We start from the raw sequence: 14,398 nt of genomic DNA, 5'->3' as shown, positions 1-14,398 counted from the left end.
GTGGGAGAACAGAGAAGTCAAAAAAATTAATTGACAATTGAGTAAAAAAATTAAGAATAACAACGCTGGAAATACCTCAGCGAATCTGTAAAATTTAATCCCCTTTCTGATAGAATACAAGGGAGCTGGAAAGTGAGCACTTTGGAAGAGCAGAGGAAGATGAGAAGAATGGAAACGAAGAAGGCAAGCAATTCAGTGGGGAAAAAAGGTGGTTCTGTAAAACAGTGTAACCCTCCAGATTTAAACAGTGAAGAACCAACAGCTCTCCCATTTTACCCCTGTAGCTCTCCAACCAGCTAGTTGAAATCCTACCAGACACCTCTCAGCTCTAAACAACAGCTAGTTACATCCCAAGGAAAGAGAGGGCAAAACGGGAAAAATACAGAACAATCAGTCAAGAGCAAAATGGCAATTTTACTGTGCAAAAGGAGAGGAAAAGCTGGCTGTACAGTTTTAAATAGAAGTATTTTCGTAATTTTACTGTGCTTAGCTACAGTGTTTAGTTGCATTGGGTTTTAGTATATATGGAATTTAAACTGAAAACTGTTTTGACCAAAAAAAAAAAAAAAACTGAAAACTGAATCGAACCAGCCGGTCCCCACCTTAGTTAAAATAGCTTCCACATAAAAAGGCTGTTAAAAGATTCTTTAGTCAAAGAACCGGTCTGTCCACATAAAAAATCTTTTAACAGCTTCCTCTCATTCTAAAAATTTCGCGCACTGCTGCACCACCACATCAACTCCAACAATAGCCCACCTTTTGATATAGTTATCAACTTGTAATCGCTAAAACCTGGCTTGGGGGTTTTCAATTTTCGGAATTGACCGTCGTCGACCTCAACCATGGTACCGCTCTCCAACTTGAGGAGCCTCAGATCGGGTTATTTACTATTTCCTTCTAAATTTGCTTCCAGAACTGAAATATTGATCGCCGGAGATCTAAAACCCTCACATTTTTCTCTTCAAAATCGGATACTCTGTAGACAGTTCACCTCAGAAATCTCAGAAGACCAACGCAGTTTCACCGTCAATTACCTCATAACCTCATGTGGGTTGTCGCCAGAAGATGCGATTTCAACATCCAAAAGGATCAAGTTGCAGTCCCCAGAAAAAGCAGACTCCGTTTTGGGACTTGTAAGAAACCATGGATTCTCTCAAACCCAGATCTTGCAAAACTCGCCCACAACTTCTTTTAGCCAGCCCTGAGCAAACCCTTTTGCCAAAGCTTGAGTTTTTCAGCTCTCTTGGAGTTTCAAGGGAGGACCTTGCAAAAACGCTGGTTCTGAATCCAAGTCTTTTGCAAAGAAGCTTGGACAAACAGCTTGTGCCCACTTATAATTTCCTGAGGAGTCTGCTTCCTGAGAAAAATATCGTTTCTGTTTTCAAGTACAACTCGTCGATTTTCATGCAAGGCCACACCAAGAAAGTAGTGCCAAATATCGCGATTTTGAGAGAATTAGGTATGCCTAAATCATGCATTTCTCTGTTGCTAGCTCATTGTACGCATGCTTTGATACATGATACTGAAAAGTTTCGCCAAGTTGTGAAAGAGGTTAAGGAAATGGGTTTTAACCTGGAAAAGTCGATTTCCGTGTTGGCAATAAGCATAATGTGTCGTTCATTTTATAAGCCGATATTGAAGCGAAATTGTGAAGTTTATAGCAGGTGGGGTTGGTCGGAGGCTGATGTTCTCTCTGCTTTCAGGAGGCGCCCGGAGTGTATTTCTCTGTCAGAGAAGAAAATAATGCAAACAATGGATCTTTTAGTGAACAAGATGGGATGGTCGTCAGAAATAATTCTCAAGTCGCCATATGTTTTGAATTATAGTTTGCAGAAGAGAATCATCCCTAGGTGTTCGGTTGTTAGAGTATTGTTGTCGAAAGGATTGATAAATACTGAAAAACTGAGCTTACATTCTGTGTTTTTACCTGTGGAGAAGGAGTTCTTGGAGAGATTTGTTGACAGTTTTCTGGGTGAAGTACCTCAGTTGTTGTGTGTATACCGAGGAAAAGTGGATATCCAGGACGTATGATGTTGCAACTTTTTAACCCCTTGATGCTGCACTGTCTTGCTTGGAAAATTGCTTTTGATAGAATACACTCGTATCTTGCTTCTGTTCGGGTTCAGTATTAACTATTCTGGAGAGGAGTGAAAACAACAATTTATTTTGTCTACTTTTCAAATTAGACGATATCAGTTCTCTAACCCATATGTTTCTTTTGTGTACTCTTCTATTGCTGTTTCAGTTTATTTTTCTACCTAGTGGCCTTGCCAAGAGATGAACCCAGAGTGAGTGCACTACCATAACGATCTTCCAATCCTATAACTCTTAACCTTTTCTTTGAGTCAATGGCAGAGAGAGCATATGAAATATAAGTTTTGCACACTTTCTTGATTTTTATGTGTGTGTACGCACTATATTAATGGTATCTTGGAATGGTTTTCAGACCTTTATTCCTGCTCTGTTAGTAATTGTTCTCCACAAGCAGCTGGCCTGGGTAAGCATCATTACGTGGTCATTGTGATTCTGTAAGTATGGGATTTCTTGTCTTATGAAAAAAAGAAAGAATACTCAGCAACTGCGACTGATGATTGGGTTCCGTAAGGGACAAAAGGTCCAGCTTTAATGGGATACTCAGGAGTCATTTGGCAATTGTTATCTGTGGAGAAAAATGAATCTATTTGAAAACTTCTGGAGATTTTGTGAGATCGAGAGAGTGGTATGTTGGGGATCAGTTTACTTATTTATTGCTTCTCCTCTCGAATCATTTGCGGTTGAGTAACCTGTTTCTGTCTTCAAAGCACTTGTTTATTCTTTACTTGGATGATAGTTTTCAGGTAATGCTTCTAACTTTGATTGAAACACAACTTAAAATGCATGCACAACGGTGCTGCAGGTCATGAGAAAAACTTGTTATTTCAACTGTCCGTTGGATGCATGCTGTGATTTATCAGTAGTTACAGGCTTATCAATGTTTGATGAATAAACAATTATGTAAGCTCATTATTTATGTTATGGAGAATGTGATGCTTCATTTATAGTGTTTGCAGTTTTTTATGATGCTGTATAGTTGTCTTATCTACAGAAATACACATCGCACTTCCCCCTAATAATTTTTGAGGAAATGTTGTATCTCACCGATGTTGGAATAGATCTCAAGTTTGAATTCCCCAACCCCCTTAATGGAAAAAAAAAATGTTCCCATTTGGGTGTCGGGAGATATTTGTTTGCTATTTACAATTTTCCCCCGACAGGATTTAGTCTGGCAAACTGACTTTTGCGTCTCTAGTACGTGCATTTTGTGCTATTTGTAATTTTCCGTCAGCTGGCACTTGTTATCGATCGGGACGAATGAATCTGTTATAAAGCCTCTGGAAATTTTCTGATCTCAAGTGAGAGGCATGCCGTGGATCAATTTACCTATTTATTGGATGGTAGCTTTCTAAGAGTTCTTCTAGTTTTGATTAAAACTTAACTTAGCACGCATGCCGTTGAGTGCTGCAGCTGCAGGTCATAAGAAAATAACTGTGTATATGATTTTCCTGCTGCTAAAGTGTTCACGCAACCTTACGAGAGGAAGTCTAAACTTGTTACTGGAACTGGCAGGAAAAGGAAATTTTAAAACATTCTGTCACTGCGCTCACTCTATGCATGCTGTGAATTTTCAAGAGTGGTCCTATGGATGGATCCAAGATTTCAAATTAAGGTGGGCTAAATTTACCTTAGGCACATAGCTATTAGACTTGACAGTACGAAGTGAAATTCATTGATAACAAAAGACTACAACTAATTATGATGATATAATGAGTTTTACTCCTCAAAATGCATCTAGTATGTAGTTCTTTTATATTTTCTACGTGCAGGGGTTACACCTCGCCGTGCTCAACTAAAAATGCCTCACCTCTACACCTAGCCTTTCAAAACATAGAACAATTTTACTGTCAAATATTGTTTCCAAACATTGTCAAAGTAGAACAATTTTACTGTCAAATATTGTTTCCAGGTGGCCAAAATATCATTTTTGCAAATATTTGTGTAGCCCATGTGAAATGAGGAATTCTCAAGGATTTGGCGCCCACAGTATGTAATTTTCATGGCCTAGCAAAAGGTTATATGAGCATATTAAGGAAGCTAGCTGTAAATCAAAGCAATCAAAGGAAATCGGTGACACAGAAATGAAGGTAGAGAACCTGAAGCTGGACCAAGGAATTCCTCTTATCTTTGCAAATATCATTTTCAAGGAGACTTAGCCTCCCAGAAACTAGCATGGTAGAGGTCTAACCAGTTACGTAAGTCTCTGTCTAAAACTCTGGTTGATTTCTATCATACTCGCTGTGCGGCTCACAGATGATGTCTCTGTTGACTTGAGTGCGATGATGAAGGAGCTTATTTTGTAGAAGCTCAAATTAACTGCAACCTCTTGATTTTTTTATCTCATCGTGCCCAAATTACTTTACCACTTGTTTCTAATTCCGAAAATAGGATGATGGCATTGGCTTGGGTATTGTTCTGCTTTCACTGTCTTTAACTTTGGAGGAATTGCTATTAGAGTCTCCCTTTCACACAGCTACTACTTGTGAATTAGAGTACAATGACCATGATCAAATCTTGGCACTGTTAGAGCTTCCAGAGTTTATCGGACTGTCTTTGTCATGAACATCCCACCTCAGAATTTGTTAGGACCAATTTTTGGTATATTGGCAATTTCCTGTTATAAAATCATAAGGTAGGTCTTTGAGTGTAACCTACAGTTTCAAGTGGCGTTTTGCTATCCTGGATCAATGTAGCTTAGAGACAATGCTCAAGGTATGTTTTGCATCCATGCATTCATATTTGCCTATTTGCAAGATCATCAAAAGTGGATGTCAGATATATAGACTGATATATGGTTTCAGTCTTACATAATCCGGTGTCAGACATCAGTGAGTTTTTAATGATGGTTTTATACTCTTTAATTTGATGTTTATTTAAGCAAAAGAGTTCTTTTGTCTTTACATCTGGGTTTTTAATTAAGTAGCTTTATTTGTTAAAAAGCCCATTTTTGTTAAAAGCCTTTTTTGGTCTCTGACCTAGTTTTTAAGCATGTAATATAAGAAAGGAACTTAGCCGTTTTGTTTTTGAGATATTTAGTGATATACCCATTTCTAGCACTAATATTATAAATAAACCCTACACAATTGAATTCCTATAAACAAACCCAAAAAAAACCCAAAAAATGATAGCTGGCCTTATTGAATTTAATATTGATTATTAAATTACTTTGATGCCCTATTGAGTGCTTTGGGTATTTTTATGAGATTTTGGGGTTGGGCTTGTTTTAAGAAATTGATGGCAGTTTTGTAATTTATAAGAAGTTAAAAGCTTTTTTGTTATGTTGTAAATGGGCTTTGGGTGTGTTTCTAAAGTCCATTTTATGTAGGGTATTTTTATAATTTGGGCCCCCATATTGGGTATAATAGTGAATCTCCCTTTGTTTTTTGGGTCTACAATGTTGAATAGCTAAGAATGACAAAATATTTGCAGAGAGATTTTTGAGAGTTCATATTGAAAACTCATGTGGTTGTTCCTTGTTAGCCTCCATGAGTGATTAAATCATCATCTTTTCATATATGTGTGAGTTCATGAGCATTATGCATGTTGGTGATCATCAATCGTGCCTTGAGGTGTGAGCAGCTGAGACCAGAGTTGTGCCATCTCTTGTTGACGAAGGAAGACAAGATCGCTGATTGGGTTGAGTAGCAAAGGCGAGTAGGCAAGTCTGCCTTGTGAGCGTTAGTCTTGTGAGTTGAGACTTGTAAGACCTTTTTGTATTCTTTCTCATAGTGATTTGTTCTCCGGCAAAGTGTCCGTAGTTGTTTTTGTCATCTTGAGGTTTTTTATTGCATCAACATATCGTGTGTCCCTTGTGCAATTGTTTACTTTTTTATTTGAATTTATTATGATACGTATTTTGGAATTTTTGCTTACAGGATTGTTACAGTATTTTAATCACGCTGTGGTGTTTAAGTATTAAGAAACAGATCGGTTGGCCATTCTAGGGAATTTCAGAATTTGGCCACTAGGATGTTTGTGTTTAGTGCCTCAAAGATTGCCAGTTTCAAGGCCAAAATGAGTACACTTCTTACCCACCCCTAAATTCCTTCACCCTTTTTTCTTGGAGTACAACCATATCTCTTACATCAACCTTAGAGGGGAATTCTTAGTCCAACGACAAAAATAGAAGCACAATGCTCCTTTATGGTGGGTTTTCATTTTTGTCTCCTCTAATTAGGTTTAAAGACTTAAGAACATTTATTTCTGCATCTGAAGTGCTAGGTTGGACTCTCCCCTCCCAAATACTGCATTGTTAAAAAAACAAAAAACAAAAAACAAAAAGATAATTTAAGGTATGGATGGTGGTATCATTCACCGTTTTTAACAGCTTACTCTGATTGTCGAGCGTTACTGCTACAACATCAACTCCAACAAGTATACCGCACCTTTGATAGAAGAAATTGCCTTAGAAGAATAGTTATCAACTTGCAAGAGCCAAAAATTCATTTAGGGTTTTCAATTTTCCAAATTGATCATCATCGACTCTCCAAGTTGAAAAGCCTCATATTGGTTTATTTACTATCTCCTACATTTGAACTGAAATATTGATTGCTAGAGATCTAAAACCCTCACATTTTTCTATTCAAAATTGGATACTCAATAGACAGTTCACCTCAAAAATCTCAAAAGAACAACGCAGTTTCATCGTCAATTACCTCATAACCTCATGTAGGTTGTCGCCAGAAATTGCGATTTCAACATCCAAGTGGTTCAAATTGCAATCCCCAGAAAAAGCAAACACCATTTTGGGGCTTCTCAGAAACCATGGATTCTCCCAAACCTATATCTCAAAGTTTTGCAAAAGACGACTATTTGTGCAAATTTCTTTCTCGGAGAATATTCGCGGATGAATCTTCTCCCTCGAACGTTCCTTTGCTAGATTTCCTACAAGACAAATGGCGGTCAATGGAGAACCACCAGTGTGGTGGTGGCCAAGGGCCCTCCGATGCCTAAGTCAATATTATAGTCTCGGAAGACACTACTACAAAAAGTGAAAAAGACGACTAGAAAACAACGACGGTCTAAGTGAAAACCGTCGTGGTTTTTAAAAAGACGACGGTTCTAAAAACACTGTCGTGTAATACAACCTTAGACAACTAAAAAATGGAGATTCAAATGGCTGTTCAAAAACAACGACGTACATAATTAAACAACCGACGTCTATTTGAAACAGATTTCCGCAGTGTAAAATCAATGTCAACAAAGAACGGCAAAAGTTATGAATCGACCGACGTAGAAAGTAAAGACGACGATTTCAATAAAAACCGCCGTTTTTACTCATAAAATAACACGACGAGGTTTTCGTATAAGACGCCGTATAATTACAAAAAAATCCACTGCTTAAAAATACAAAATATCGCCGTATTAAATTAATGTACAACGACGGAAAATATAAATATATGGACGTCATTCTCGTATAGTTCTACGACGTTATCTTTAAATCGTACAATAAAATTTAACGTCGTATTTATTCATTTTATACGCCGTACATTTAATTTTAACCGTCGTCTTAATAAGAATTTTTGTTAACAATTTTTTTCTTTGATTTTCTTATCCTACGTCGGTAGATCTACTTAATGACAAGAATTGAAATAACCACGACGATTTATATAGAAAACCGCCGACATAATCAGATTTGTCTGAGATCCCAAGGGTTACGAAATCTTACCAGATGGAACTCTGTTCCACATCATAATCTTAACAGATGACACAGATTTGCAATCAGAGAGACAATTTTTTTGGAAGTTGATGATGTGTGTGCGTTTGTGTATCTACAAATATTATACCTAACGTCGTTGCAAATTTGCAATCAAAGAGACAATTTTCAACGACGGTTATATTATACCTAACGACGTTTAAAAAACAAATCAACGTCGCTAAACAAATATATTACATCGTCTTAGTCTTACTTAAGACGACGAAAAACGACGATAGTAATAAAAAACAGTCGTTGTTTTTATATTCTTATTTTATTTAAATCTGTCCTCCAAAAAAGAAACTTTACATATTCCAGAACATTAATTTCCTTCATTTTAAATTTCCTCCGGAAAAAAAAAATCTATTTATAACGCACTGTAATTGAAAAATAAACTGAAAGGTCACGGGAAAAAAAATTCTATTCATAATTTAAAAATTCAAATCCACGTCGGTTATATTAAACATAACGACGTTAAATGAAAAGATTCCACGTCGCAAAACAAATATTGCGTCGTGTTAGTTAAAAACGACGGCATAACAAAAAACCGTCGTTGTTTCAAACTGAATTAATTTAAAATTTATTCGGGAAAGCAAAATCTATTTATAATTTCCTCGGGTTAGTAATATTGTGTCGTGTTAGTTAACAAATTCTAGAACATTAATTTCCCTCATTTTAAATTTCCTCGGGAAAGAAAAAAATCTATTTATCACGCTTTGTAATTGAAAACTAAAACTGAAAGAATTCGGGAAAAAAAACTCTATTTATAATTTAAAAATAAAATCCACGTCGGTTGTAGTACACTTAACGACGTTTAACAAAATAATCTACGTCGGTAATTATAAATCTACTGCCATCTTACCTTAATATAGACGACGAGAAAAGACGACGGTAGAACAGAAGACCGCCGTTGTTTCAATTTTTTAACAGTTTGGTCCTTTATCTTTCTGCAGGACTTGTATAGTTCAAAGCATTGACAATGTCTTCATCATATCTCCCAGCACCTACTGATTCGATTGCTCATGCTTTAGAGGCCATCTGAAGCCATTTCTATTCTTTATCGTATTCTTGAAACCCATCCTCTTCTTCTGAAGCTCTACGGATAAAGGAAGAGGCTATCACAAATCTGACGGATCTTCTTAGCCAAGAAAATCAAGCAGATTTCCCTGAGAAGCCAACTTTCCTTCGACAGCGAGTGGAGGCCAGGCTTGCATCTCTTTTGATGGAAAGCAAGGAGTATTCAGAAGCACTAAGTGTCCTATCAGGCTTGATCAAGGAAGTGAGAAGGCTAGTTGACAAGCTTCTTCTTGTGGACATATATTTGATGCGAGTAAGCTCAATTTCTCTTTGAGAAAGACATCCAAATTATTGTCTTTGAGACGTGAGAGACTGAGAGAGGAAGAACTTGGAACCCTAAATGTAAACCGAAAATGAATGAAAGTGACAAATTTATAGAATAAATTTTTAAAACCAACGGCGGTCCTTACAAAAAAACCGCCGTTTAAATTGTAAAATCAACATCGGTATGACCGACGTATATTACAGAAATCCACGTCGGTACATTAATAAAAATGACGTGTTAAATAATCTACCATGACGTGAGTTATTACTTATGTACTTTAATTTTTGAGTTTACTACGACGGTACCTACAACACTACTGTCGTATTTATTTACCACGTCCGAAGTTAAATGTACCGTCGTATTTTGTAATTTATACGTCGTAGTTATATGTAACCGCCGTATTATTTTTTTGAAATGGTTTTATATGTAAGCAACTTTTCGTCTACCTGACATACACATGCGCTGTTTCCAAACCCGATTAAAAATTTCAATCTCCCAGAGAAAACTTTTAGACTTTTTTCCTTGTCAGAGCACTGTCAGAGTATCTCATCGTCTTCCTCTCGTCTTCTTCGTCGTCTCTGAACTTAAACATAATCTTCCTCTTGCTTTCATTGCACGCAAAAGGTAAGCTTTCATTTTCACTATTTTGGTTGCTGTTTTGCATGCTCATACGTTTTTTGTTTGAAAAATCTTTTTACCTTTTTTCTGGCCAAAATCATTTTACTTCTTTCCAAGTTCGATAAAATATACAGACAAAGAGGGAAAGTTTCCAACTTTGAAGACAACTACCTCAACTAAATAAGACGACGGTAGCTTCTTATTTACGTGGTTAAATATGTAGACCACGACGGTTCGTCAGTCGTTCTAGCGTCGTCTGAAAATTGACAAAGTTGTTTTTAAAATTATAGTCTTTTTTTTATTTGCTTGTTTAATTGCAGGTTTGATTTCTCTGAACAATGGTTTTTGTTTTTCCCTAATTTGATAAAATATAAAGAAAAAGAAAGTAGGGTTGGTATCTAATATAGACGACATTATCTTATTGTTTTACGTCGTGTGAATGTTAATACCACGACGTCATATTAAAATACCGTCGTTTATATAAGATTCCAAAACTTTCTTTCTTGGCCTTGTATTTTATCAAATTAGAAAACAAAAACCATGGTTCAGAAAAATCAAATCTGCAATCAAACATTCACAGAGAAAGAAAGAAGGGTTTTGGATCCTTATATAGACGACGGTATATTACTACTGACGTCGTGTGAACATCAATACCACGACATTATATAAATATTTCGTCGTTTATAGTTAATTATCACGTCGTTTATAGTTAATTATTTCGTCGTTGTTTAATTACCTTGGTTTTAAACATTTATTACGTCTGAGATTATTTCATTGCGTCGTTTAAAATCATATCATACGTCGTATTTTATTAATATCCGTCGTTTGTGTTCTTAATCTTTTCCTGAAATATTTTCACTTGCAGTTTTGTCTGTAAAAATGGTTTCTCACCAAGACCAAAGTAAGGATTCTGGCTCCAAGAAAAATGGAGATAAGGAGCTTGGAATGGTACCTCCTCAAGTGAAGCCTTCGAAGAAGATGAAGTTTGCTTCATCATCTGCTGAGACAGAACCAACCAGCACGACAACAATCTCTGATGATTCAAAGTCTGGTCGAGGTATGAGCACAATGCCTCGTGTTGTGAAGAGAAAACTTCAGATACTGAGGCCAATTGTTGAGTACAATAAAAGGGGGAAAGGAATTGGCCAAGCACATAGTGAGATGCAGTCCTACATTGGTGTGTTGGCACGCTCCAGAGTTCCACTTGTGGACATGAAATGGGCTCAAATCCCCAAGGATATAAAGGAGCAGATTTGGGAAGCAGTTGACATTGCTTTTGTGGTAGGTCAAGGGGGCAAGAGCTCTGTGTTAGCTTCTGCTGCCAAGAAATGGAAGGATTTCAAGTCTACACTAACGAGGCATTATATCCTTCCATACACCAATGACAGGGAGAGATTAAGCCAACCCCCTGAAACATATAAATTCATAGAGAAAGCACAATGAGATGCCTTTGTAGCTTCAAGGTTATCCAAAGATTTTGAGTCTGTGCATTCTCAACATGCACAGATTAGGGAGAAACTTGAGTACAATCATCGATTGTCTCGAAAAGGATATGCTGGTTTGGAGGATCAATTGGAGGAAACCATGCCTGGGGTAGAAATTGATCGATCTACCTTATGGAAGAGAGCTAGACAGGACAAACATGGTAACATCCCGGATCCAAAGGTGGCAGAGAAAGCAAAATTAATTGTAAGCCTACTCACTCTGTTTTAAATTTTTATTAAACTGTGAATAATTCTTATTACGTCTTATGTTATATGTTGCGTCGTGTGAATTATATTACCACGTCGAAATTTTTTAAACAACGTCGTTAAAGGTCTAAATAGGAATCACTACTCTGCTTTCTGTAATTATAGCATAAGATGTCGGTGGTTCATTTTCGCGTCGTTTGTATTGAATTACTACGTCGAAATGTTTTAAACAAGGTCGTTAAAGGTGTGAATATTGAATCATCCCTCTGTTATCTGTAAATAAAGCATAAGACGTCGGTGGTTTATTCATTTCGTCGTTTTAAAAACTAACCACGTCGGTATAACTACCGTCGTGATAAATTATAATAACGTCGATTTATATGTTATTGAGTCGTGTGAAATTATATAATACGTCGTTTGTATATAAATAACCGTCGTGTGTTTTTGTTCTTACTTTTTTATATATCTTTGTTTTAGGATGAATTGCAAAAACAAGTCTCGGAAGGCAAAGTCACTGTTTCTGGCAGCAATGATGTGCTGACCATGGCTTTGGGCCCCGAGCATCCAGGCAGAGTGAGAGGAGTAGGTGCTGGGATCTCACCAAGGCAATATTTCAATTTACCCAAACCACAGAGAGTGAGCTTTGACGACCGTTTGAAGGACAGTTTAAGAGTTCTCCTTCAAGAAGAGACTAAAAAGATGGAAGCTAAGGCAAGGGAAGAGGCTTTAAGGATGGAGGCTAGAACGAAACAATTGGTAGAGGCTGAGAGGGAGCATTTCCTGAGTCAGCTTTCCCAATTAATTCCCAATTTTGATCCAAGCATGCTTAAACCCAGAATTAGCCAAAGTCCCAAAAATCCAATGTCTGACAAAGCAAGCTGCTCTGGAGGTGATGTGAGATCCCAGCATTTTGAGGATGATACTGCCAAAAATGGAAAACATCAGGAAGAAAAGGTAACATATCTGAACTTTGAATTCTCTGTTTTTTTAAAAACGATTAGACGTCGTTATTATTAGTAAAACCGTCGTTTGAAATACATACCACGACGATTTTAAAAATAAACCGTCGTTTGTATTTCAATACCACGTCGTATTTAGTTTACTTGTTTTACACGCCATTAAACGTCGTTATTTTTAAAACTTTGTGGTTTTTAGACGACGGAGTTAGTCATTCCCGCCGTAATAGATGAAGAGAAGAGAGAAGAAAAACAAGATGAAAAGGAGAAAGAAGATGACGACCAGGTATGTTCACATAACTTTGCCTTTTTTATTTGTTTTTCAAAATTCCAGACGTCGATATTTTTCTTTAAACCGTCGTTTGTTTACAACTTAGATGGCGGAATGTTTTTCTAAGACGTAATAAATTATTCACCACGACGGTTTCTTCACCGTCGTTTAAATTCTTTTCAGACGACGTTGTATTCCTTAAACCGTCGTTTTTATTGAATTACCACGTCATTTTTTTTATTTCTTTAAACAGGTTATTCAAGGTGTTAATTATTCAAATATGGAGGCGCCATCTTCTTTAAAATCCCTTTGTCGTTATGTGGAAACGACACTCGTGCCTCAGGATAAGACCCTGCACTTTACAATTGATAAGGAGGTGTTTGGTCTAGAGCGCGATACCTTCCTCCTGCCTGAAGATATTACACAATTTGCAGGCATGGAAGAAATAGGAGCCACTGTCATTGCTGTATATATGAGGTTTGTCATTCTAAAATAATACGTCGTTGGTTTATTTATTGCGTCGTCTTAACAAACTAACCACGTCGTTAGTATGTACCGTCGTGATAAATATAGTATAACGTCGTTGTCTATTTCAGTACGTCGTGTGAAATTTTATAATACGTCTTTTTGTTATACATAACCGTCGTGTGTTTTTTTTGTATATATGAGGTTTGTCATTCTAAAATAATACGTCGTTGGTTTATTTATTGCGTCGTCTTAATAAACTAACCACGTCGTTAGTATGTACCGTCGTGATAAATATATTATAACGTCGTTGTCTATTTCAGTACGTCGTGTGAAATTTTATAATACGTCGTTTTGTTATACATAACCGTCGTGTGTTTTTTTGTGCTGACTTGTTTATATTATTTTATATATCTAGGTACTTACACGATGTTTTGAAACGAGCAAATATGTGCTCCATGGTTGGCTTTATCGACCCTGCTACAGTTAGTGCCAGCTCTGGCACAATAGCTGACAGATCACGCCTACTGGCAGCTCGACTTCAGAGGACTGACGGTGAACAGATTTTCCTGATGCCTTACAATCCAGGGTTAGTCTTCTTAACAGTATTTTGTTTTTATGATTTTCAATAAATGACAGCGTATAAACTAACCACGTCGGTGTTTTATTTTATTGAGTCGTTTGAAACTACTAACCACGTCGGTAGTTATTTATCGTCGTGATAAATGTATAATGTCGTCGATTGCTTCTTTATTTCGTCGTGTGAAATATTATAATACGTCGTTTTTGTAAATAACCGTCGTTTTTATATTAATTTTGTGCAGCCGTCATTGGATCTTGCTGATTGTAAGAGCAAAGAGAGAAACCGTCTATTTTCTGGATTCTCTGCCAGGAAATCGTGTGGTCGATGAAGAGGCCAAAAACATCGGAAAACTCTGTCAGGCACACTAAAGCAACCCAGCAGTGTCGAATGCGGGTATTATGTGATGCGCTTCATGAGGGACATCATCATGGATCCTTCCTTGGGGTTTGAGAAGAAGGTAAGAAGAAATTACCTTCATACATTTTACGTCGTTTTATGTATTATCAACGACGGTCATGTAAAATTACCGTTGTTGAATAGATATAGTACGTCGGTTATGAAAAATATCGTCGTCTGTGATTTAATTTCTTTTTATTTATAAACCCTAATAGTCATTGTTTATGCAGTATGCCAAGGGAAAACAGGAAGCGCCATACCCCCAAGAAGCAATTGATGAAGTCCGG

General features: G+C 36.9%; 1 pseudogene; it reads left to right on the top strand.

Moving 5' to 3' along the window:
• LOC18786402 lies at nt 636–3,038 on the top strand (annotated as a pseudogene).

Source organism: Prunus persica, chromosome G2, assembly GCF_000346465.2.
Source record: "Prunus persica cultivar Lovell chromosome G2, Prunus_persica_NCBIv2, whole genome shotgun sequence".
In the NCBI taxonomy this organism is placed as follows: Eukaryota; Viridiplantae; Streptophyta; class Magnoliopsida; order Rosales; family Rosaceae; genus Prunus; species Prunus persica.
The sequence above is the reverse complement of the archived record's forward strand: the minus strand, read 5'-3'. Positions and strand labels throughout refer to the sequence as shown.